This window comes from Crinia signifera, chromosome 3 (assembly GCF_055691185.1).
Source record: "Crinia signifera chromosome 3, ASM5569118v1, whole genome shotgun sequence".
NCBI lineage: Eukaryota > Metazoa > Chordata > Amphibia > Anura > Myobatrachidae > Crinia > Crinia signifera.
In genome coordinates this window covers 42766833-42789755 of record NC_139219.1, presented here as the reverse complement: position 1 = coordinate 42789755, position 22923 = coordinate 42766833, and the positions used below count along the sequence as shown (strand labels likewise).

Genomic DNA, 22923 nt, shown 5'->3' with positions numbered 1-22923 from the left:
AGACTGAGAGTTAAGGCCCCCATACACTATGCAATTTTCGGCCGATTTCATCCGATCCCTGGCCGATAAATCAGGTGAAATCGGCCCAAAATCGCATGTGTTTGACATCTGATCTGATGCGCGGTCCCGCGCGCATCGGATCGGATCACGGCGTCGGACCTGCAGAACATAAGATATATCGCAATCTGAGCCATCATGGGTGCTTTTTAGCACCCACGATGTTCAGATCCGAAATATCTTTATATACAGCCCCCCTGTCCCCCCCCCCCCCGCATTGACTGTTCCCGGCGGAGGTAGTGCAGACGGGGACCGCAGGCGTCGCAGAGCAGAGACCGTCGGCGCGGCGGGAGAATAGGAAGAAATCCTATTCAAAAGACCGGGCGGCCGCTGATTGGCTGAGCTCAGCGGCCGCCCGGTCTTTTGAATAAGATTTCTTTCTATTCTCCCGCCGCGCCGACGGTCTCTGCTCTGCTACGCCTGCGGTCCCCGTCTGCACTACCTACGCAGGGAGCCAGGGGGGGCGCTGCTAGTAAGACAGGGGGGCGCTGCGGGGGACACAGAGTTGGCAGTGACAGAGCCGGGCAGGGGGAGGCGGGAGCTGTCAGCGCTGGAAAAAAAGCCCATACAATGAATGGGCAGCCTATGATTGGCTGAGCGCTCTCTCAGCCAGTCAGCAATTGGCTGAAAGAGCGCTCAGCCAATCACAGGCTGCCCATTCATTGTATGGGCTTTTTTTTTCAGCACTGACAGCTCCCGCCTCCCCCTGGCCGGCTCTGTCACTGTCCCCCACAGCGTCCCCTGCACGCTGCCTTAGCAGCGCCCCCCACCAGCAGCCCTGTTCTGCAGCCCCCCCCCCCTGCTCCCCGGATTTAGATGTGATAAATCGAGACGATTTATCACATGTAAAAAATGGCACATCAAGTGCCAATCTTATCAAGCTCCCCCGGGGAGCTGCCGGGGAAGCTCAGGGGGAAGTCAGGGGTGACTTGTCCTCAGGACAAGTCGCCCTAGTGTATGGGGGCCTTTGTTACAGCCTGTGTAAGGAGCTGATTGGCTGGACGTTTATCTCTCCTTATCACCCTTGCATTTATCTCTTGTTAAGGCTTAATACATCTGCCCCACTATGCATTTCTCTATGAGGGAAAAAATCTGCTACCTGCTTCTGTTATTGTTTTTCAATTGAGTTGGGTGTTATCTTGTTTTAGTCAGAGCCATGAAAAGTCGTGGCTGGGGAGCGCTGTGAACTTCCGTTTTGTGACAGTATCCCCTCCCAAGAAAAGGAGCATGAACATCTTCTGCGAAGAACCAATATCTTTACACAGGACCATATCCTCTACAACCAATGAGATATTGAAGACATCCATAACGAATACGGTAGTCCAGAATCTTGTCAATCTCAAATTCCACACCTCGTTGAGTACGAACTTTAGGGCCAAAAGGAGGACAATACTGGAATTGGTTCAAACTGAGAGGTTTTTGTATGGAGATAGGAGGATAGTGCCGCAGGTATGATAAGGTGCAGCCCTGGTGCAGAAATTGGTATTTGCAGGGGTGCTGACAGCTCTGCTGGGCCCCAGTAAAATGAAGGGGCATGGTCAATGGGAGAAGTGTGGTCACGTCCTTGTTAAAACAAAACAACTTAACAGGTTATGGGTAAGATTGCACACCTGCCCAGGGCGAGAGAAGACAGGCTGCCGCTGCAGCTACCTCTCTCCCCAGCTCATCACACAGCACTGAGCAGTGTGTGCTGGACTGAAGAAAGAGGCTGTCCTCTCTCTCTCCTCCCCCCCCCCACTGCCACTGCCTTGCTCTCAGCAGCAGGGTACAGGGAAGCGGGCCCCGGGCCCCTCCTCCAGACCCGGGTAAAAAGTACCTTCCCCATCTCTGAGCCACTGGGCATTTGGCACATATTTATAGCTATTAGGGGTAATTAATATAGACATACATTTTTAAGTGGGCATTTAGGGCAGAGCAAAGCAAAAAAAGGAAATAACTCTGGTGTCAGTGTCTTTATTTTCCATGTTAAGCTAGCTTTAGGTTTATTTTATAACACCTTAACACAGGGTTAAAACTTAAACTGGGCATACAGTCACCCGCTATCCCCCATTGAGAGCTTCCCGGGCGGCAGGATTGCATGAGTCCTTTTGCATGCAATATACAGTATTGCATGCAATCCCGGCCAAGCCTGCCCGGATCAGAAGTAACCAACAGATTGCTTCTACAGGCTCCAGTGTAATGCATACAGGACTGCGCATTGCATCAGACCTGCTGTCAATCACAATCAATTTGGATGCTTTTCGTGCAATTGATCGCCGCAAATGAAAAAAGCCCAAATTGCATGCGAATGACCCTAGTGTACGGGGGCCTTTACTTTTATTAAATAGTTCACGAAATCTGGAGTTATTCCTCATGTTACCCGGCTGATTGGATTCCCTCCTATCTATTTTAGTTTAGGACATACAATAATTTAAGATAATCTTTTTTTTTTTTCTTTTTTAATAATTTTTTTTTTCAGTGAGAATATTTGAAGAGCTTAAAAATAAAACATATTGTAGCTCCCGAAATTGTCCTTATTTATAGGGACAGAGATGTGCTGTTACAATACTAGCTCAAGGTTATTTAAACAGCTTTAATCTCCCAAGTACAAAAGTTCAGGATTCAAAGTTCAGGACCAAAATGTGCTTTTTCCACAGAGAGTCTGCTGAAGGCTGGAGCAAATGATGAAAGTCCTTAGATCTTGGAGACAAACTAGCTACAACTGATTACTCCACACAGACTGAAGCGAATGGCGCAATTTTTATAAATATTACAGTACGTCATTTTATTTTAGCAGTGGGGAAAACACCTGCCAGGGTGAGTCCAACAAAGAATATTATGCAATCATATTCCAGTGCATCTGTTATAAGTATAACATATAATGATAATTGCAAAATAATTGCTGATGGTTTTCTTGCTGTCCTTGAAATCTCTGTAGATAATCTGTGGTAAATTTTCAAAAATGGGAGTTCTATTGAAGATCAGATTACGGGTCAGATGCACTAAGCTTCAAAAGTGATAAAATGGAGAGTGATCAACCACCAGCCAAACAGCTCCTACCTGCCATGTCACAGACTGTGTTTGAAAAATGTCAGGCAGGAGCTGATTGGCTGGTGGTTGATCACTCTCCATTTTATCACTTTTGAAGCTTGGTGCATCTGGCCCTGTCTCTATGATCTTCTAAAAGGTGCTAAATAAATAATAAGTAGAGTAGAATCTGATTGGTTGCTATGGGCAACATCCCACCTTACTAAATTTAGCTCTCTGTGATTGTGAGTGCCAGTTAAATCCATTGTAGACTACAGATAATCCAGTAAATCCACCTGATATCACTGCCTCGTCACATCACATAAGCATTAAATGGGCAGATTTTCAGGTCTGGCAAAACATATACTGTATCATTATCTATTGATGGCTCCACTATCTCCTCTAGCCCCCAAATATGCTGTCTTGAAGTTAATCCTTGGCTCCTCCCTCTCATTCAAACCTCACACTCAAGGGTGCATTTATAAAGCAGTGATAAGGAAGGATAAATGAGCTAGAAGAGAAGTGGCCCATGGCAACCAATCAGCACTGAAGTAACATCTATAATTTGCTTAAAATAAAATTATACAAGGCAGCTGATTGGTTGCCACGGGCCACTTCTCCTCTGGCTCACTTATCACTGCTTCATATTGTACATCTACCCCTAAGTACCCTTTGCAGTTCTGCTGTTTTCATATCAAAACTACTTCCAGGACCTCCATCCACTCACTGGTTATCTCCAGGCTGGACTACTATAATCTCCTAATGCCTGGCACCCCTGACCTATTTTGCCTTTGCTGTACCCTATCTCTCCCTGGGTCCAGGGGCGGATTGGGGGGGGGGTGAGTTGTTGCGTGCTGGAGGCGTGCCCCGATTTTTGGAGACGTGGCCTATCAATATGGGGGTGTGGCCTATTTCAACGAGGCCACGCCCAATTTTGCAGCTGAGTTAAAAAAAAAAAAGCTAAAGTTATGCAACGGAATGAGAAGACACAGGGAAAGAGGGGGTAGGTGCAGGGTGAGAGGGATTGGTAATGAAGGGTGAAAAGGGGGTGACGAGGGGTGAGAGTAGAGTGGCAGGGTGGAAGAGCATGCAGGGAGGGAGGGGGTCGGAGGGTGGTGTAGAATGCTGGGAGAGGAGATGCAGGGTGGCTGAGAACGAAGGGAGGTAGGACTTACACAGGGTGGCACAGGACGCAGAGTGTGAGGGGGGCATGGTGGCACAGGATGCAGGGTTGGAGGGGGAATGCAGAGTGGCAGAGGATGCAGGGAGGGGAGTCAATAAGTGGTGGAGGATGCAGGGAGAGGAGACAGTGATGCCCATTATACATATGCCACACATCGTGATGCCCATTATACATATGTCACACACCGTGATGCCCATTATACATTTGCCACACACCGTGATGCCATTATACATATGCCACACACCGTGATGCCATTATACATATGCCACACACCGTGATGCCATTATACATATGCCACATACTGTGATGCCCAATATACATATGCCAAACACTGTGATGTTCATTAAACATATGCCTCACACTGTGATGCCCATTATACTTATGCCGCACACCGTATGCCCATTATAATATGCCGCACACCGTATGCCCATTATACATATGCCGCACACCGTCTGCCCATTATACATATGCCGCACACTGTGATGCCCATTATACATATGCCCCGCTCCTGGATGCTCATTATACATATGCCCCACAACGTGATACTCCATTATACATATGCCACACACATGATGCCCATTATACATATGCCCCACACCGTGATACTCCATTACACATATGCCACACACATGATGCCCATTATACATATGCCCCACAACGTGAAGCTCCATTATTCAAATGCCCCACAGCGTGATGCTCCATTAAACGTATGCCACACACATGATGTCCAATAAACATATGCCACACACCGTGATGCTCCATTATACATATGCCACACACCGTGATGCTCCATTATACATCAGTAGGTATGCAGGCTGGAGTCACAGGCAAAATTACCAACTGCGCACTTAACAAAGCAGATGCGCACACACAGTTTTAAAATGAAAAAACCTTTACCAGATGCAGGGAGATCATTAGGAGCAGCGGCGGCGACGGCAAATGACTTGAGGCAGAGGGAGGAAGAAGGCGCGATTTCAACCGCTGGGGACGTCCTTCCGCCAAGCGATTAAACGCTACACAGCGTCGGCCCGGCAGGAGGTCACTGCCATCAAGTAAGGGGCCGAGCTACCACTGAGCACCCGGCGAGCTACCCGGCGCTCGCAAGCGATGGTTTGGCGACCCCGGTTATACACCATTTACTGACTCCGGATTGCAAGTTCTTCCCCTTGTGGGATTTGGATATATATATATATATATATATATATATATATATATATATATATATATATATATATATATATACATATATATATATATATATATATATATATATATATATATATATATATATATATATATATATATATATATATATATATAGATATATATATATAGATATATATATAAAGATATATATAAATATATAGATATAAATATATATATATATAAATAAATATATATATAAATAAATAAATATATATATATATATGTATACACCCACTGCCATTTACCTGCCTCCTGTGGCCACCGTGCGTCCTCCGAGTCAGCCAGACGGACCTGTCACTGTGACCTGCCTCTGTTTATTCTTCATGCCGTTGCCGCCGCCCATTGGATCCCGCTCCCCAGCCCAGCGCTACTGTACTGATGCTGCTGGGGAGGATCACATGGCAGCGCAGCCATTCCTCCGTGCGCACCAGCCCTCCCGCGGCCATTTTAACTATGGCACAACTCGAGGCCGGCCGCGGCCATCTTTAATCAGGGCAAAATGCACGCAGATGCCGCGGCCGGCCCTGTTAAGGCGGGCGGCCGCTTACACTATAAAATATGCCGGCCCACCGAGAAACAGCCCGGTTTCCCGGTGGGTCAGTCCGCCCATGCCTGGGTCAGATGTACTAAGCTTCAAAGTGATAAAATGGAGAGTAATAAAGTAGCAGCAAATTAGCTCCTAACCAGGGCCGGATTAATGTCTGTCCCCCTCCCCCCCCCTCCGGACTGAGTCATGTTCCTAAGAACACCCCCCTGGATGGAGGCAGGTTCCACCCCCCAGGACGGAGGCAGGTCCCGCCCCCGGATGGAGGAAGGTTCCCCCTGGTACCTGGGCAGTGCGGGGATCCGTGCAGCGCTGAGGAGGCAGCAGGGTCCCTGCGGCGGATGGGAAGTCAGTGGTGGGGGACCTCTCTACTGACCCCGCCGCTGATTTCACATCCCCCGCATCGACCCCCTGCCCGCCCGCCCCAGCAGTGGGGTGGCAGGTGTGGGGGCCCCAAATGTGTGGGGGCCCCGGGGTGACCGCCCACTGTCGCCCTGTGGGTAATCTGCCACTGCTCCTAACTGTCTTGTTACCAGGGCTATAAGGAAAATTACAGTTGTGAGCTGATTGGTTGGTGGTTTTATCACTCTTTATTTTATCACTTTCAAAGGCATAGTACATCTCTGCTCCTATCCCACTCTCCAGTCTCCCAAGACTCAGGACCCACTTCTTCATCAAACCCAGCCTCTTGTACTAAGCCTCATTTTTTCAGGCGATTTAGGAGGTTATTCTGATTGATTCTCAAGGCTGTGAAGTCCACCAAACCCCGCCACCCATTTGCAGCATGTGTTTGCACGCGCTGGCTGCAAATGGATGTTTTACATAAACATCCATTCGCAGCCTGCAGGGGCACACCCACCGACCATCGAATGATGTGGAAGGCACACGCACATCTTAGGTTGCTCAGAGCAACTTTAGATGTGCGTGTGCACTCTGAAGGAAGTGGGCAGGCAGCTGACATCCGGTGATGTCAGGTGCCCGACCCCCACACCCGCATCATCTCCCCATTAGCATGAGAATGCCCAGCATTCTCATGGGAACGCCCATGAAACACTGGGCGTTTCCATATGCAAATGGACTGCCCCGCCGCCCCTCTCCACCCCCCCCCCCCCCCCTACCTGCACACTTGGGTGCGTCCAAGGCGATCAATCTGTTCCCCTTGGACGCACGCACCCGATGTATGCACATTTGCAGAAGTGACCTCTGCGTGAAAGGACCAGAATAAGGGCCTTAGCTTAGAGAGAGAGAGAGAGATCAAGTGGAATGAGATGAAATGCAGGCTTGACGTCAGCCAACCACAGAACCTGTGTAATTCATCAATAAATTCAAATTGTCTGAACATCTGCCTCCCTTATCTAAATAATGTGTCTGTTCAGGACTGGATCACTCCTTCCATGCAATTTGTTCAAAATAAACAGTACAAGGTATTTCCGTCCTAAAACAAAAGTTGACCTAAAGTTGTGCCCTGCTTGCTGGTAATGCATTCTTAATGGTTAAACTTGTCTTACAGGATCAGCATTAATAGTGTTCCCTGGTGTTGAAATGTGAGCTGCAATACAGTCATCACTTGCTCTGTTTTCTCTGCAAATCTATCAGGTACACACATATGGGCGCTTGCCCAGGATCAAATGCATTTAGTACTGAAAACCAAACAAGCCCTGCTATTGTCAGGGGCCCGGGATACACACAGTGATTTATTCCGAGGAGCTTGTTTGTTCCATTGTGACACTACTGTAATGATAGACTTATTGTCCAGCAAATCCCACAGTGTTCTTAGTGAGAGGGTTACAGTCAGCTGAGTCACACTGTCACATTCTCCCTCCGGCAATGAAGGCATTCATAGTGCCTTAATGTGTGAGGAGGATAACGAAAGGTTAATCTTCATTTATCACCTGTGTATAAGCATCACCACACCTACCGAGGGCCCACAGATCTCACCTCACGTGGTAGCAGCTATTGTTTTGTGTCTGACAGCTCTAGAGGCATTTCAGGTTAAGGGGAAAGACAAAAAAAGCCACCCATATTGCAAGCAGAATATAGTGATCATTATTTTAAAAACACCTGTCTCCACACTGCCAATAAACAGATCATCTCCTGCGGCCTTGTTTTTGAAAGACTGCTACCTGTTCCTCACCTGGAAACTAAACATTAAATAATTTAACACCATACGTAAGTACATACAAATGGCTAGCGAGTGCAGACACTGATGATGTTTCAGAATGAGGACATGGCCACATCATCGAGGAGACAGCAATGCATCATAGAGGCTATGTCTTTATTTTCCTCTTTCGGGGTATTTAAAAAAAAAACCTTGATCCTGTGCTACGCATCCCCCGCCGGCACCACCTCCCCATTGTGACGACCACTCGTTCCTGTCCCGATGACTCCCCCCCCTGGGCCACAACCCCCCGACCACTGTTGAACATACCACTTGGGGCAGAGAAAGCTCTGCAGGACCCCTGATTTGCATGTGAGCCTTGTGGCTTGCCAGCTGAAGATGATGTTGTTATCACACAGCTCACCTTATTTTTTTTCCCCATTTTTCATATTGGCCGAAGAGTCTCATTGGTCTCATTGGTTGGGCAAGCGTCATAGCCTAGTAATATATAGGCATAGCCCAGGTATTTATAAGTAAGGCATCCCAGATTAATTTGTGAACATTGTGCTTTAAGTAAAAAAGGCCTCGAATAGCAGCTGCGTTAATGGGAATAGTTTTTGAGGACTAGAACTGGCCAAATAAAAGGCTTCATTTAACAACAGTTACTGTGCAGACATATGGTGGCGACGTAAAGCTTCCGCCAACACAAAGCATATGCTCTTCTAAAGACCAGTACTCTAGAACCTTTTTCATAGTGACAGTGGAGTTTTATATTGGGACAATTTACAATTTATCTGTGTTTATTCCCATCAGGTCCCCCTCTTGAAGAAAAGAATGAAGATCAAGACCTGTTGGTTCTTCCCATTATTCCTCACTTTCTCCTATACCCCTATGGATTGCTTTCACTGCCCAGCGGCCTGCTCATCCTCCCAGAGCCTTTTGATGTACGTTGTTATTGTTACTGTTAGACAACCTCGAGGCCATAAAGTTTTATAAGTCACAGTTCAGTGAAGACAATATTGGGACATGTTGTAAACAGCAATGGGTGTTTCGGGTTAGGCCATTGAGAAGAACATCTCTGCAGATGAGGTTTTTGTCATAGTAAAACAATCCAGCGATTATTTATTAGTAGTCTACCATGTACTTATCTGGCATTGTGCTCTGCGTTTTGTCATACGTGCGTCAGGACCCAGTGGCAGGAGCTTTCCCAATTTCATATGAAAAAAGAATATCATTTATTTATTAACAGTTTCTTATATAGCGCACACATATTCCGCAGCGCTTTACAGAGAATATTTGAACATTCACATCAGTCCCTGCCCCAGTGGAGCTTACAATCTATATTCCCTACCACATGTACACTAGGTTTCATTTTTTTAGGAGCCAAATAACCTACCAGTATATTTATGGAATGTGGAAGAAAACCAGAGTACCCGGAGGAAACCCACGCAAGTACGGGGATAATATACAAACTCCGCACAGTTAGGGCCATGGTGGGAATCAAACCCATGACCTCAGTGCTGTGAGGCAGTAATGCTAACCATTACACCAACCGTATAATCATATTTAGGGGGGTGCATCAAGCATTGGAGAGTCATAAAGTGAAGACGTTGCACAAAGCAACCAATTACATACTGTTATTTCAAACACTGTGTTTTGGGCAACTTCTCCAATTTATCTCTCTCCAACACTTGATACGTCACTCCAACTAGGCCAGATGTACAAATCCTTGTATAGTGATAAAGTGTAGAGCAGTGATTTTCAACCACTGTGCCGAGGCACACTAGTGTGCCTTGAGCTGTTCTCAAGTGTGCCCCCAGATCTAGAGATGCCAAAACCAGTTTACAGCCACCATCAGTTTTAAGTGTTATTTACTGGTCTCTTCTTTTCATTTAAAGGGCCAATGTATTTTATTTGTGTTACCTGTGGGGACCAGTGTGATTGTTTTTTATATGGGGGGGGCAATAGGTTTGTTTTTTTCCTGTGGGGCCAATGTGTTTTGCCCTGTGGGGATCTCATGGTGTGCCTTGGCAATTTTAAAATCTTATTTAGTGTGCCGCAAGGTAAAAAGGTTGAAAATCACTGGTGTAGAGTGTTAAAGCATCAACCAATCAGCTCCTAAAGGCTCCCATACGCATGCAATACCTTGGCATTGTATACGGTCCTTTTCATACTATACTAATATTCAATCCCAGTCATGGCTGCAGGATTCTATGAATACTTGTGGCAGCCATTTCGATCCCCTAATCAGATTCAATGCGCATGGGACCGTGCATTGGATCTGAATCCGAGGTAAATCAAATACAATATGGCACTTTTTACATGATTTATAGGCCCGTTGGGTCGAAATCGTGTGAAAAAGGGTCATATCATACTTGTAACAGCCTATAGCATAGCAGTTGCAAGGACATTCATAAAAATAAGGTAGATGAAAGTACACTTACAGAGGAGAAGGACTTAACAGAACTTTCAAAACTGTAGGTGGATAAATCACTGGAGCCAGAAGGAATACATTCAAAGATACTAAAAGAGTTTAAAGATGTGCTGGTAGCACTATTAACACAATTATTCGACCAATCACTAACTACACATGCGACTCCAGAGGACTGGAAAAGAGTGAATGTTATACCACTGTACAAAAGTGGAAGCAAGGAAAAACCAAGTAACTAAAAACCAGTATGCCTTACATGAGTGGTATGGAAAGTAATGAAAAACTTTCAAAATAAAGAGTTGTGGAACATCTTAAATCAACAACTTACAATTATCAACAACAGGATCCCGAGCAGCATGAATTTACTGTTAGGAGATCATGCCAATTAAATCTTATTGACTTTGTTTTACTCCATCAGTTAAATGGATAAGAACCTGGTTGGAGTATAAGAAACAGACAGTTGTAGTAAATGGAGTGTATTCTATGTAGGGAAATGCTACCAGGATCTGTACTTGGGCCAGTGCTCTTTAATATCTTTGTTGGTGACAATGCAAAAGGTATTGAAGGGATAATATACCTTTTTTGCAGGTGACACAAAGATATGTAACACGATACATACACCAGGAAAGGTAAAACAAATGATTGATGATCTAGGTGCTCATAATGGAAACTTTCACCTATAATAATGATATAAACAAAGTACATAAGGGAAAAATTCTGCACAGGAAGAGAAGTATTAGAACACGAGGACATGCACTGAAACTGGATGGAGGTATATTCTAATATGGAGGAAATTTAAAGAATATTTACCACACAGAAAGGGTAGTGGACAAGTGGAATAGCCTCCCATCCGAGGAGGTAGAGGCTAGGACACTGGAGCAACTTAAACATGCTTGGGATAGGATTATGAATGGTTACGGTATAGTGGGTAGACAATGTCAAGGTTGACACCTGAAAATGGTCGACATACCATAGGTTGACATTGCCAGAAGATCGACACAAGCTTAAGGTCGACATGGACATGGTCAACACGAGTTTTTCAAATTTTTTGGGTGTCTATATCAACATATGTCAACCATGCTCGCCATGTATAGTATGAACCAAGTCGGTCTACACCCAAAAAAAACGGGAAAAACTCATGTCGACCATGTCAACCTTAGTCAATGCCGACCTATGGTAAGTCGACCATGTCCAGGTGTCGACCTTGTCACTGTCGACCATTAGTGGTCGACCTAGTCATTTTCAACCCAGGGACCGTAAGAATATCCTTACAAATAACTAATGGTGTAAATTTACTAAAGCTTCTAAAAGTAAAAAGTGGGGATGTTGCCCATAGCAACCAATAAGATTGTGTCTATCATTTTCTAGGATGCAATTGAGAAATGATTGCTAGAATCTGATTGGTTGCTATGGGAAACATCCCCACTTTTTACTTTTAGACGCTTTAGTATATTTACCCCTAAGGGCTATTTCACACACTGCGGCTCCTGCCGGACGGCGAAATCCCGCACGGCCAAAAGCCGTGCAAAGTAGTTGTCAATGGATACTATTGTGTCCATTCACACGGGACGGCCATTGCCCGGCCGTCTGGTTGCAGCTGGATCCCACCACTGGAAGGGACAGCTGCCGGGCTGTGGCCATCCCCTCTATTCTAAACTTCTTAGTGCGGCACGGCTTCCTGGCCGTGCGGGATTTCGCCATCCGGCAGGAGCCGGAGTGTGTGAAATAGCCCTAAGGATCAAAAAGGTTCAGATTATATCTAAAGGATAAAAAAGACTAGGATAGACTAGATGGGCCAAGGGCTTCTTATCTGCTTTCAAATTCATAGGAGCTGATTGGTTGGTACCATCTGGCCCATTGTCACAATATTCAACATTTTCCATCCCCCCCCCTCTAAACACTTCTGGTTCATATTACTGCAAATTTGTCAATAGTAATTTAGTATTTGTGTTTATAGTTTTTAAGTTTAATGGGGACATAGCTATCCAGTAAGTGCATATAGCGGTTTTGGAACAAATGGCTAATGAATAGCTGGGTTATAAAGGCACATTTGTCACACAGCCAGTTAGTAAAAACATTCAGTTTTTATTTTTTCAGCAGATGTGCAGCTTTTTCACTGGTTTTTTTTTTTTGAAGAAGAAGGATTTATGTATGAAGGGAATTCAAGAGACATTTGTGACTGTAAGTAAATATTGCAAACACAAGCACAACACCAGGCTCTGTTCCACCTATTTGCAGCTATAAATTAGTGCAGGGGTTCCCAGAATTTTTTTCACGGCACCCCTAGGCAAGAGTTTCTCATTGAAAAGTCAGAAAAAAATATAAAGTTAAGTATAATGAGGGACATTTACCAAAATGGATTCGTAGAAAAAAGGTGTATTCGTAGGGAGAAATACACCTTTTTTTTACGAATTTGTATTTTCGGGATTTACAATCCCAAAAATACAGCAATTCGTAGTCCTAAAGATGGAACATTCGTATTTGTATTTACAAATACGAATGTCTACACCATCGATAGAATACGACAGAAATCACCATTCAAAAGAATGGTGGTTTCTGATTTACTAAGCAGCCGTACTGATAATACGGCTGCTTAGTGGTGTAAAACACCCACGCAAATACGACAGGAAAATAGAACACCATTTTCATGTCGTATTTGCGTTTTAGCCTGCACGGATCAGTTAGATCCGTGCAGGCTTCAGTGTAAAAAAATCGAAAAATTTAATTAAAAAAAAAAAAAAACACGGCGTGGGGTCCCCCCCACAGCCGAAACCAGCACCAGGCTGACAGAGCCTGGAGCCGGTAATTAAAAATCAGGGAACCCGACAAATAGGGGTTCCCTGATTTTTAACAACCAGCCCCAGGCTCCTGCTCTGGGGCTGGTTCCCAAAATACGGGGGACAAAATGAGTAGGGGTCCCCCATATTTTAAGAACCAGCCCCAGGCAAAACCAGCCAGCAGGGTAATGCCACAGCCGGGGGGAGACTTTTTATGCAAGTCCCCCCGGCCAAAGCATTAACCCTACCGACCAGTCAGCCTGGCCAGGGGCCCTTGGGGAGTGGGGACCCCCCCAATAAAGGGGTCCCCCCCCTCCAGGACTTACCTGACCAGGCTGAAGCCTGGTGCTGTCCTCGATGCCCCTGGGCGGTGGGCATCGAGCTGATAGTTGTGTAAAAAATAGAACAAACTATTGTTTTTTACTGTGGCACTACAAGTGCCAGCAAGCCTCCCCAGCAAGCTGGGACTTGGAGAACCACAAGTCCCAGCCTGCTGGGCATTAAAGGGCCCGCTGGGTCTTGTAGTGCCACAGTAAAAAAAATAGTTAAATAAAACACACTGACACCCATTTTAAATAAAAGTTTAATACACACATTACACACAAACTGATACTTACCTTTCTTGATCCCGTAGGTAGCCCTGGTCCTGATGTCCTGTGTCGTCCTCCAGGTCCATGTCGGCTGTCTGCATCGTCCTCCAGGTCCATGTCGACAATCCGTGTCGTCCTCCAGGTCCATGGCGGTGTCCGGGTCCGAAGAAATCCATGTTGGAGCTGTGGAAGGAAATCCTACTCACCTGTTCCTGCGCTGAAGAAGTCTTCTCTTGATCCGACGTAATCCAGGTAATCTTCACAGCTGTCGGCGCTCCCCGCTGTCTCCGCTGTCTCTGCATCGCGCTGAGGAGAGATGCTGAGATGTTTCATATTCGGCGCCTCTCCTCAGACTGAATTCTATTGGCCGCCTAGCAGGCCAATCAGGAGCCGAGAAAGTCGGCTCCTGATTGGCCTGCTAGGCGGCCAATAGAATTCAGTCTGAGGAGAGGCGCCGAATATGAAACATCTCAGCATCTCTCCTCAGCGCGATGCAGAGACAGCGCAGACAGCGGGGAGTGCCGACAGCATGAAGATTACCTGGATTACGTCGGATCAAGAGAAGACTTCTTCAGCGCAGGAACAGGTGAGTAGGATTTCCTTCCACAGCTCCAACATGGATTTCTTCGGACCCGGACACCGCCATGGACCTGGAGGACGACACGGATCGTCGACATGGACCTGGAGGACGACGCAGACAGCCGACATGGACCTGGAGGACGACACAGGACATCAGGACCAGGGCTACCTACGGGATCAAGAAAGGTAAGTATCAGTATGTATGTAATGTGTGTATTAAACTTTTATTTAAAATGGGTGTCAGTGTGTTTTATTTAACTATTTTTTTTACTGTGGCACTACAAGACCCAGCGGGCCCTTTAATGCCCAGCAGGCTGGGACTTGTGGTTCTCCAAGTCCCAGCTTGCTGGGGAGGCTTGCTGGCACTTGTAGTGCCACAGTAAAAAACAATAGTTTGTTCTATTTTTTACACAACTATCAGCTCGATGCCCACCGCCCAGAGGCATCGAGGACAGCACCAGGCTTCAGCCTGGTCAGGTAAGTCCTGGAGGGGGGGGAACCCTTTATTGGGGGGGTCCCCACTCCCCCAGGGCCCCTGGCCAGGCTGACTGGTCGGTAGGGTTAATGCTTTGGCCGGGGGGACTTGCATAAAAAGTCTCCCCCCGGCTGTGGCATTACCCTTCTGGCTGGTTTTGCCTGGGGCTGGTTCTTAAAATACGGGGGACCCCTACTCATTTTGTCCCCCGTATTTTGGGAACCAGCCCCAGAGCAGGAGCCTGGGGCTGGTTGTTAAAAATCAGGGAACCCCTATTTGTCGGGTTCCCTGATTTTTAATTACCGGCTCCAGGCTCTGTCAGCCTGGTGCTGGTTTCGGCTGTGGGGGGGACCCCACGCCGTTTTTTTTTTTATTTATTTATTTTTCTATTTTTTTTTACACCTTGCAGCCTGCACGGATCTTACTGATCCGTGCAGACTGCTAGAAATAATTCGTATTAGCAGCCGTATATACGGCCGCTAATACGAATCATTACACCTTCGGAGGGTTACAAAGCAGTCGTATCTGACTGCTTTGTAACTGATCCTCCGGAACACGACTTTGCATACGACTTAAACAGTCGTATGCAGTCGTAGGGAAAATACCAATACGAAAAACTAGGTTTTTCATATTGGTAAATTTCCCTGAATGTGTCTATATCTCATCCTAGTGGTTATTTATGTGGTAATGGACAGGATTCACATCTGTTTTCCAACAATTTGACTATTATATTGGCCATAAATAACTTGAATTTGTCATAGACCACCAATCCAAGGCACCCCTGCAAGTCTCTAAAGGCACCCCAGGGTGCCACGGCACACAGTTTGGGAACCACTGAATTAGTGGTTCTGATGTTACAAAATTACTACATTTTTGATTAAAACTTATTTTATATAGCAGTTGTGTCATATATTGCATACCTCCCAACCGTCCAGATTATCACGGGAACGTCCCGGATTTCAGTGATGTTCGCGCAGCCGGTAGTGTCCCACAGCGAGGGGGGGGGGGGGGAGTTGGGAGTCCCCCCTGTAAGGTACCCATAGACGGTCCGTTCCCGGACCGTCCGTTTTGTACTATGCGATGCGTGCTCCTGCGCATAACATAGTACGGTACAAAAAGTATGTGCTGCACATACTTTTTGTACTAGCTAAACATCGTATCGGATCGCATTGCATGCACTAGGCATGCACTAGGCATGCGATCCGATACGATGCATGCTAATTAAGACCCAAACGGATCCGTTTAACGGACCGTGTATGGGCACCTTTAGTTGCTGGTGAGCTGTAAATAGACACTGTGCATTGTATTGTAAAGCGCAACGGAATGTGCTGTGCTATATAAGAAACTGTAAATAAATAAATAAATAATGCACACAGCGTCTATCCCTGCAGGCAGAAGGGCTTGGGGCAGGGCCATCTGTTCGTATAGGGTTAATGGGCACTTGCCCAGGGGCCCCAGGTGTATAAGGGCCCCATGCTGATAGCTGAGGATCCCCTTTTTCCAGGGATACCAGAATTTAGAAAATCGGCCATGGGGAACTGGAGAAATCCAACTTCAAAGCAGCAGTCCACATCCGACCTGTTAATTGCAATTCCCAGTCAGTTTTCTCAGGTTCTCTCTGACTCTTTGACTTAGGGTGCATACACACTGTACAATTTTTTTGACCAATTTGGTTGAAAGACATTTCCATTGAACCCAGTGTCCAGGACTAAAGATGTTGACGAAAGATATTGACGACAGACGAAAGATGAAAGATCTAGCTACAGTATAGGCTCTTTTTGAAAGATATTCAAATTGAGCTGCATGTACAGTTGACGAACAATCTTGATGAACAACTGGCGGGTATGCACATAATCATTTGTCGTTTGTTTGTTGACAATATCTTTTGTCAACATCTTTCATCCAGGACACTGGGTTCAATGGAAATGTCTTTCAACCAAATTGGTCAAAAAAATTGTACAGTGTGTATGCACCTTTAGGGGCACATTTATCAAGATCGAATTTTATAATGCGATCCCGTCGTATTGTTTCATGCTCCCGAAAGGAGCCCGTCCCTGCGAAGCCCTAACCCGGAAGCCGGGGGGGGTCAGCGCATGCGAGGTTATGCGCTGACCCCTCTTACCGCACTGCCCTGCTCGGGCAGTGCGATGTGTACCCATAGGCTACCATGGGCTATTGCCATCTCAGAATGGAGATAGCCCAGGGGTGCAAAGCTGGGCTGCCCGATGTTGATACATCGGGCAGCTTCGCATCCCCCATAGAAACCTATGGGAGATGCGGCCGGCGGCGCTGCAGGGGGGGATCGGAGATTCCTGCTGCGGTCCCCCTATGATACAATTAGGGGATACTTAATATTTGCGGCTAAACCCTGAAAATGTGTGTTTATTCCCTACCTAAAAACTCTATATTCCCTACCACATGTACACGTGCACACAGACATTCTGGGGTTGATTTGTTGGGTGCCAATTAGCCTACCAGTATATTTCTGGATTGCAGGAGGAAACCCACACAAGTAAGGAGAATATACAAACTCCGCACAGTTAGGGCCATGGTGGGAATCGAACCCATGACCTCAGTGCTGTGAGGCAATAATGCTAAACATTACACCGTCTGTGCTGCCTCAAAGTACTGAGGATATGGGTTCAATTCCCACCATGACCCTAACTGTGGGGAGTTTGTATAGTCTTTGTGTGCTTGTCTGGGTTTCCTCCCACAATCAAAAAATTATATCATATTATAAAGGTTTACTTAAATACACAAATGTTAGTTGAGGTATCTATGAGTGACACGACCAGCGGACAAGTCGCCATAGCATCAGCTTCTACTTCTACTTACAGTATATTAAAGAATGAACTTGATGAAATCTACTGTACCTCAAAATTGATTGGTTCTCTAAGTGCCCATTATTTTCACTGCTGTAGTTCTTTCCAGCTTTTGCTATCAATATTATGAGGCCATTTCTTTTTTTAACTTTATTACTTTTAACACATGCAGCAGTTAATAGATTATTATTTTTTTTGAACAAAACCTCAATTTTATAAATTATTATTGCTAGATATAAGTCACAAGTGTCCATACCCGAGTTGGCGGTAGCTTTCACAGTAGCTGATGATTATGCTCTCGACTGTCCTTATATTATATACAATAATATATGTACTGTATATAGTAATGTATATAAGTTATATACATTACTATATACAGTACATTGTATAGACACTTTTATCCTTGTTTTATGCTGTGTTTATTTTATTCTCCCATTCTCTTTATGGTCTGGAGTGTGATTGCCCGTCCATTCATTACAGCCTAGATGTCTGTCCATGCAATACAGCCAGATGACTGTCCATTCATTAGAGCCAGATGACTGTCCATGCAATACAGCCTAGATGTCTGTCCATGCAATACAGCCTAGATGACTGTCCATGCATTACAGCCCAGATGTCTGTCCATGCATTACAGCCAGATGACTGTCCATGCATTACAGCCCAGATGTCTGTCCATGCGTTATAGCCCAGATGTCTGTCCATGCATTACAGCCTAGATGTCTGTCCATGCATTACAGCCTAGATGTCTGTCCATGCATTACAGCCCAGATGTCTGTCCATGCATTAAAGCCCAGATGACTGTCCATGCATTATAGCCCAGATGACTGTCCATGCATTACAGCCCAGATGACTGTCCATGCATTATAGCCCAGATGTCTGTCCATGCATTACAGCCTAGATGTCTGTCCATGCGTTATAGCCCAGATGTCTGTCCATGCATTACAGCCTAGATGTCTGTCCATGCATTACAGCCCAGATGACTGTCCATGCATTATAGCCCAGATGTCTGTCCATGCGTTATAGCCCAGATGTCTGTCCATGCATTACAGCCTAGATGTCTGTCCATGCATTGCAGATCAGATGTCTGTCCATGCGTTATAGCCCAGATGTCTGTCCATGCATTACAGCCTAGATGTCTGTCCATGCATTGCAGATCAGATGTCTGTCCATGCATTATTGGCCAGATGACTGTCCATGCATTATAGCCCAGATGTCTGTCCATGCGTTATAGCCCAGATGACTGTCCATGCATTATAGCCCAGATGTCTGTCCATGCGTTATAGCCCAGATGTCTGTCCATGCATTACAGCCTAGATGTCTGTCCATGCATTACAGCCCAGATGACTGTCCATGCATTATAGCCCAGATGTCTGTCCATGCGTTATAGCCCAGATGTCTGTCCATGCATTACAGCCTAGATGTCTGTCCATGCATTGCAGATCAGATGTCTGTCCATGCATTATTGGCCAGATGACTGTCCATGCATTACAGCCCAGATGTCTGTCCATGCATTACAGCCCAGATGACTGTCCATGCATTATAGCCCAGATGTCTGTCCATGCATTATAGCCCAGATGTCTGTCCATGCATTACAGCCTAGATGTCTGTCCATGCATTACAGCCTAGATGTCTGTCCATGCATTACAGCCTAGATGTCTGTCCATGCATTGCAGATCAGATGTCTGTCCATGCATTATTGGCCAGATGTCTGTCCATGCATTACAGCCTAGATGTCTGTCCATGCGTTATAGCCCAGATGACTGTCCATGCATTACATCCCAGATGACTGTCCATGCATTATAGCCTAGATGTCTGTCCATGCATTATAGCCCAGATGTCTGTCCATTTATTACAGCCCAGATGTCTGTCCATGCATTACAGCCTAAATGTCTGTCCATGCAATACAGCCGCCTAGATGTCTGTCCATGCATTATAGCCCAGATGACTGTCCATGCATTACAGCCCAGATGCCTATCCATGCAACACAGCCTAGATGTCTGTCCATGCATTATAGCCCAGATGTCTGTCCATGCATTAACGCCCAGATGGCTGTCCATGCATTATAGCCCAGATGTCTGTCCATGCGTTATAGCCCAGATGTCTGTCCATGCGTTATAGCCCAGATGTCTGTCCATGCATTACAGCCTAGATGTCTGTCCATGCATTACAGCCTAGATGTCTGTCCATGCATTACAGCCTAGATGTCTGTCCATGCATTGCAGATCAGATGTCTGTCCATGCATTATTGCCCAGATGCCTATCCATGCATTACAGCCCAGATGACTGTCCATGCATTACATCCCAGATGACTGTCCATGCATTATAGCCCAGATGTCTGTCCATGCGTTATAGCCCAGATGTCTGTCCATGCGTTATAGCCCAGATGTCTGTCCATGCATTATTGCCCAGATGCCTATCCATGCATTACAGCCCAGATGACTGTCCATGCATTACATCCCAGATGACTGTCCATGCATTACATCCCAGATGACTGTCCATGCATTACATCCCAGATGACTGTCCATGCATTACAGCCCACATCAAATGAGAACTCTAATGTTATACACATACAATTCAGTGAGGTGTGGGGTCTAGGGTGTCAGCACTGCCACACTCACATCACTGCAGAATTGGGAGCAGCAGTGTTGTGTAGAAGGTGTCTGGTCCCTGGGTCGACAGCCACTAGGTTGACCACTAATGCTCGACAGTGACTAGGTCAACACCTAAGAATGATCAACATAACTTAGGTTGACAATGACAGAAGGTTTACACAAGCTTAAGGTCGACATGGACATAGTCAACACTCAAAATGTCAACATGAGATTTAATTTTTTATTTTATTTAGACCGACTTGGTTTATTCTTTACTATCTAAGTGGGCATAGAGTGAGAATATAATACTGCCTGAAGCATGGCGAGCCATGGGAGGAGATGGGGTACAGTTATATGGTGTCCATGCCGACATATGTCAACATAGACACCAAAAACATGAAAAACTAGTGTTGACCTTTTGAGTGTCCATGTCGACCTTAAGCTTGTCTCGATCTTCTGTCAGTGTTGACCTATGGTATGTCAACCATTTTTCGGTGCCGACTTAGTCACTGTGGACTCCCCGATACCATAACTGTCTAGAGATCCCCAAACTGAATGAATATGCTGGACAGTCTAGGACAGTCTGCGTGGGCTTTAAGTAGAACTATCTAATTTTATCCTACTAAGGCAGTTAAATATATCAGGCCACACTCAGTGGCGTAACTATAGCGTCGCAGACCCAGTGATGGCGGGGAGGCGCTGACTAAGTGTGAGCGCCGGGGGTCTGCGGCACTATTGTTACGTACCCCCTGCACACTGCCTGTACCTGGGCAGTGTAAACTGTAAAGCAGGAAGTTCAGTGTCCGGGAACTGAAGCGCCGCTGAGAGCGTACACTGTGATGGACGGAGACAGCGGAGGCCGCTGATTGGCTGAGAGAGCGCACATTCAGCCAATCAGTGGCCTATCTTTTGAATTTTCATACTCTGCCACCGCTGTCTGTCCGACTCTGCAGTGTCCGCTGATCTCAGCGCTTCAGTTCCTGACACTGCGGACACCGCACAGGTCCCCCAGCACCCTACCGTTTCCTCGACCGCCGACGCACCTACTGCGCCCGGGTGCCGACACTTCATGCTCCACAGGTATGGGGTACCGCCCGCGGTGGTGGGGGGCACCAAAATTTTCACGGCGGGGGGGGGGGGGGGGGGGGGGGGGGGCGAATTATTTGTTGTTACGCCACTGGCCACACTGCAGCTGTACACTGCAATGATTCAAACATCGTACAGTTGCACCACCCATAAAATAACTCCTCTCCCTCCTCTTCTATTATCCCTCTGCAGTAGGTGAAAGTTTTGGGGGTGGGAAGTTTTCACATATTCATCATTGCCAACCTCCCAGCCAGCTCCCCTACTGGCGTGGTAACACTGTGACCTTTTATTAGGACAGGAAAGTCTTGTAATCGCCTATTCATGGTCATCCCACATACTGGCCAACTGAAACTCCCAATCACAGATACATGTAAGGAAAATCCTAGCATTGTAAGTGCTTCCCCCAGGACTCTTATTGTCCTACCTTCCAATTCCCTTGTTTGTCTGCTCAGGAACAAATCCTGCTTAGTCTGTTTGTAAATGGAAGTTACAATGTCCCTTGCCGTTGCACTAATACTTGCAAATAGGAAGATAGGTAGATATATATGCAGATCTTTCGGCCTTACAGCATCTCAGTAGGAGCAGGAGGCATTTTGCATAGGATGCACAGCAAGGAGAATATAACAATTGTGTAGATCACAATCTCCGAGATTATGTTTTGGGTGACGGGAGCAGTAACCCTGGGAAGTGGTTGACAATGGCAGGATGTCCACCTCTAAGCCAAGATATTTTTTCATGTAATTACAAATATAATTAAAGGATGACAACTCTGTAGTGCATGGCTGTGATAATATTTATTGTAATATATTCTGATGTCGGACAAAATACTTTTCCCATTTATTGTACATCCTGGTTATTTATACACTACAGGATGGTGACGAGCGGAACACACACCTTGGTTTGTTTTTGCCAAAAATGAAAAGCCGTGATAAGGAAAGAAGAAAAGGAAGACAAGATCGCAAAAGTGCCAAATACCGGATTGCTTACATCGGGGATAAGTCTATATTAATATTATATCGCCTCAAACAAATGTGGTAATAGGATGCGATTTATAGTGAAACGTTAAAGTACCCATATACAGGATGAGTATTCCTTATCCAAAATGTTCAGAACAGAAGAATTTTTGATAATGGATTATTCCGTATTTTGGAATAATTTTATATTTGAATGAGGTATCTTGAATTTATGTTGCATAAACACATCAAATACATGAAATTTATTATTTATTAATATTTGTTAACAGTTTCTGTTGCCTACGGTACAAAACGTAAAAAACACTTACAGATAGGGGTGTTGGTGACTAGGGGGTCACGCTGAGTCAGGGGAACGTCCTCCCCTTTTTTATTAGTGTGATTGCTGTATGTCCTGGTTTTATTTCGCAGAAATTTTACATGTATATCTATTAAAAGTTATGTATTATGAGTTCAATTTATTCTTAGGTGCACCAGTGAAAGGCATTCTTCCTGTCCTTCTATTCA

The 22923-nt window shown here is 45.7% G+C and overlaps 1 long non-coding RNA gene across 2 annotated transcripts; it reads left to right on the top strand.

The window, feature by feature from the left end:
* The first annotated feature begins 2702 nt into the window (after positions 1-2702).
* On the top strand, positions 2703-22436 carry LOC146062474 (uncharacterized). 2 transcript variants are annotated; one of them, XR_014471338.1, is made up of 4 exons: positions 2703-2853; positions 7507-7592; positions 8908-9038; positions 22316-22436. It is a non-coding gene; the product is annotated as an uncharacterized LOC146062474 (long non-coding RNA). The 2 variants fall into 2 exon arrangements; XR_014471337.1 differs by lacking the exon at positions 22316-22436 and having other exon boundaries at positions 8908-9177.
* Positions 22437-22923: the final 487 nt, after the last annotated feature.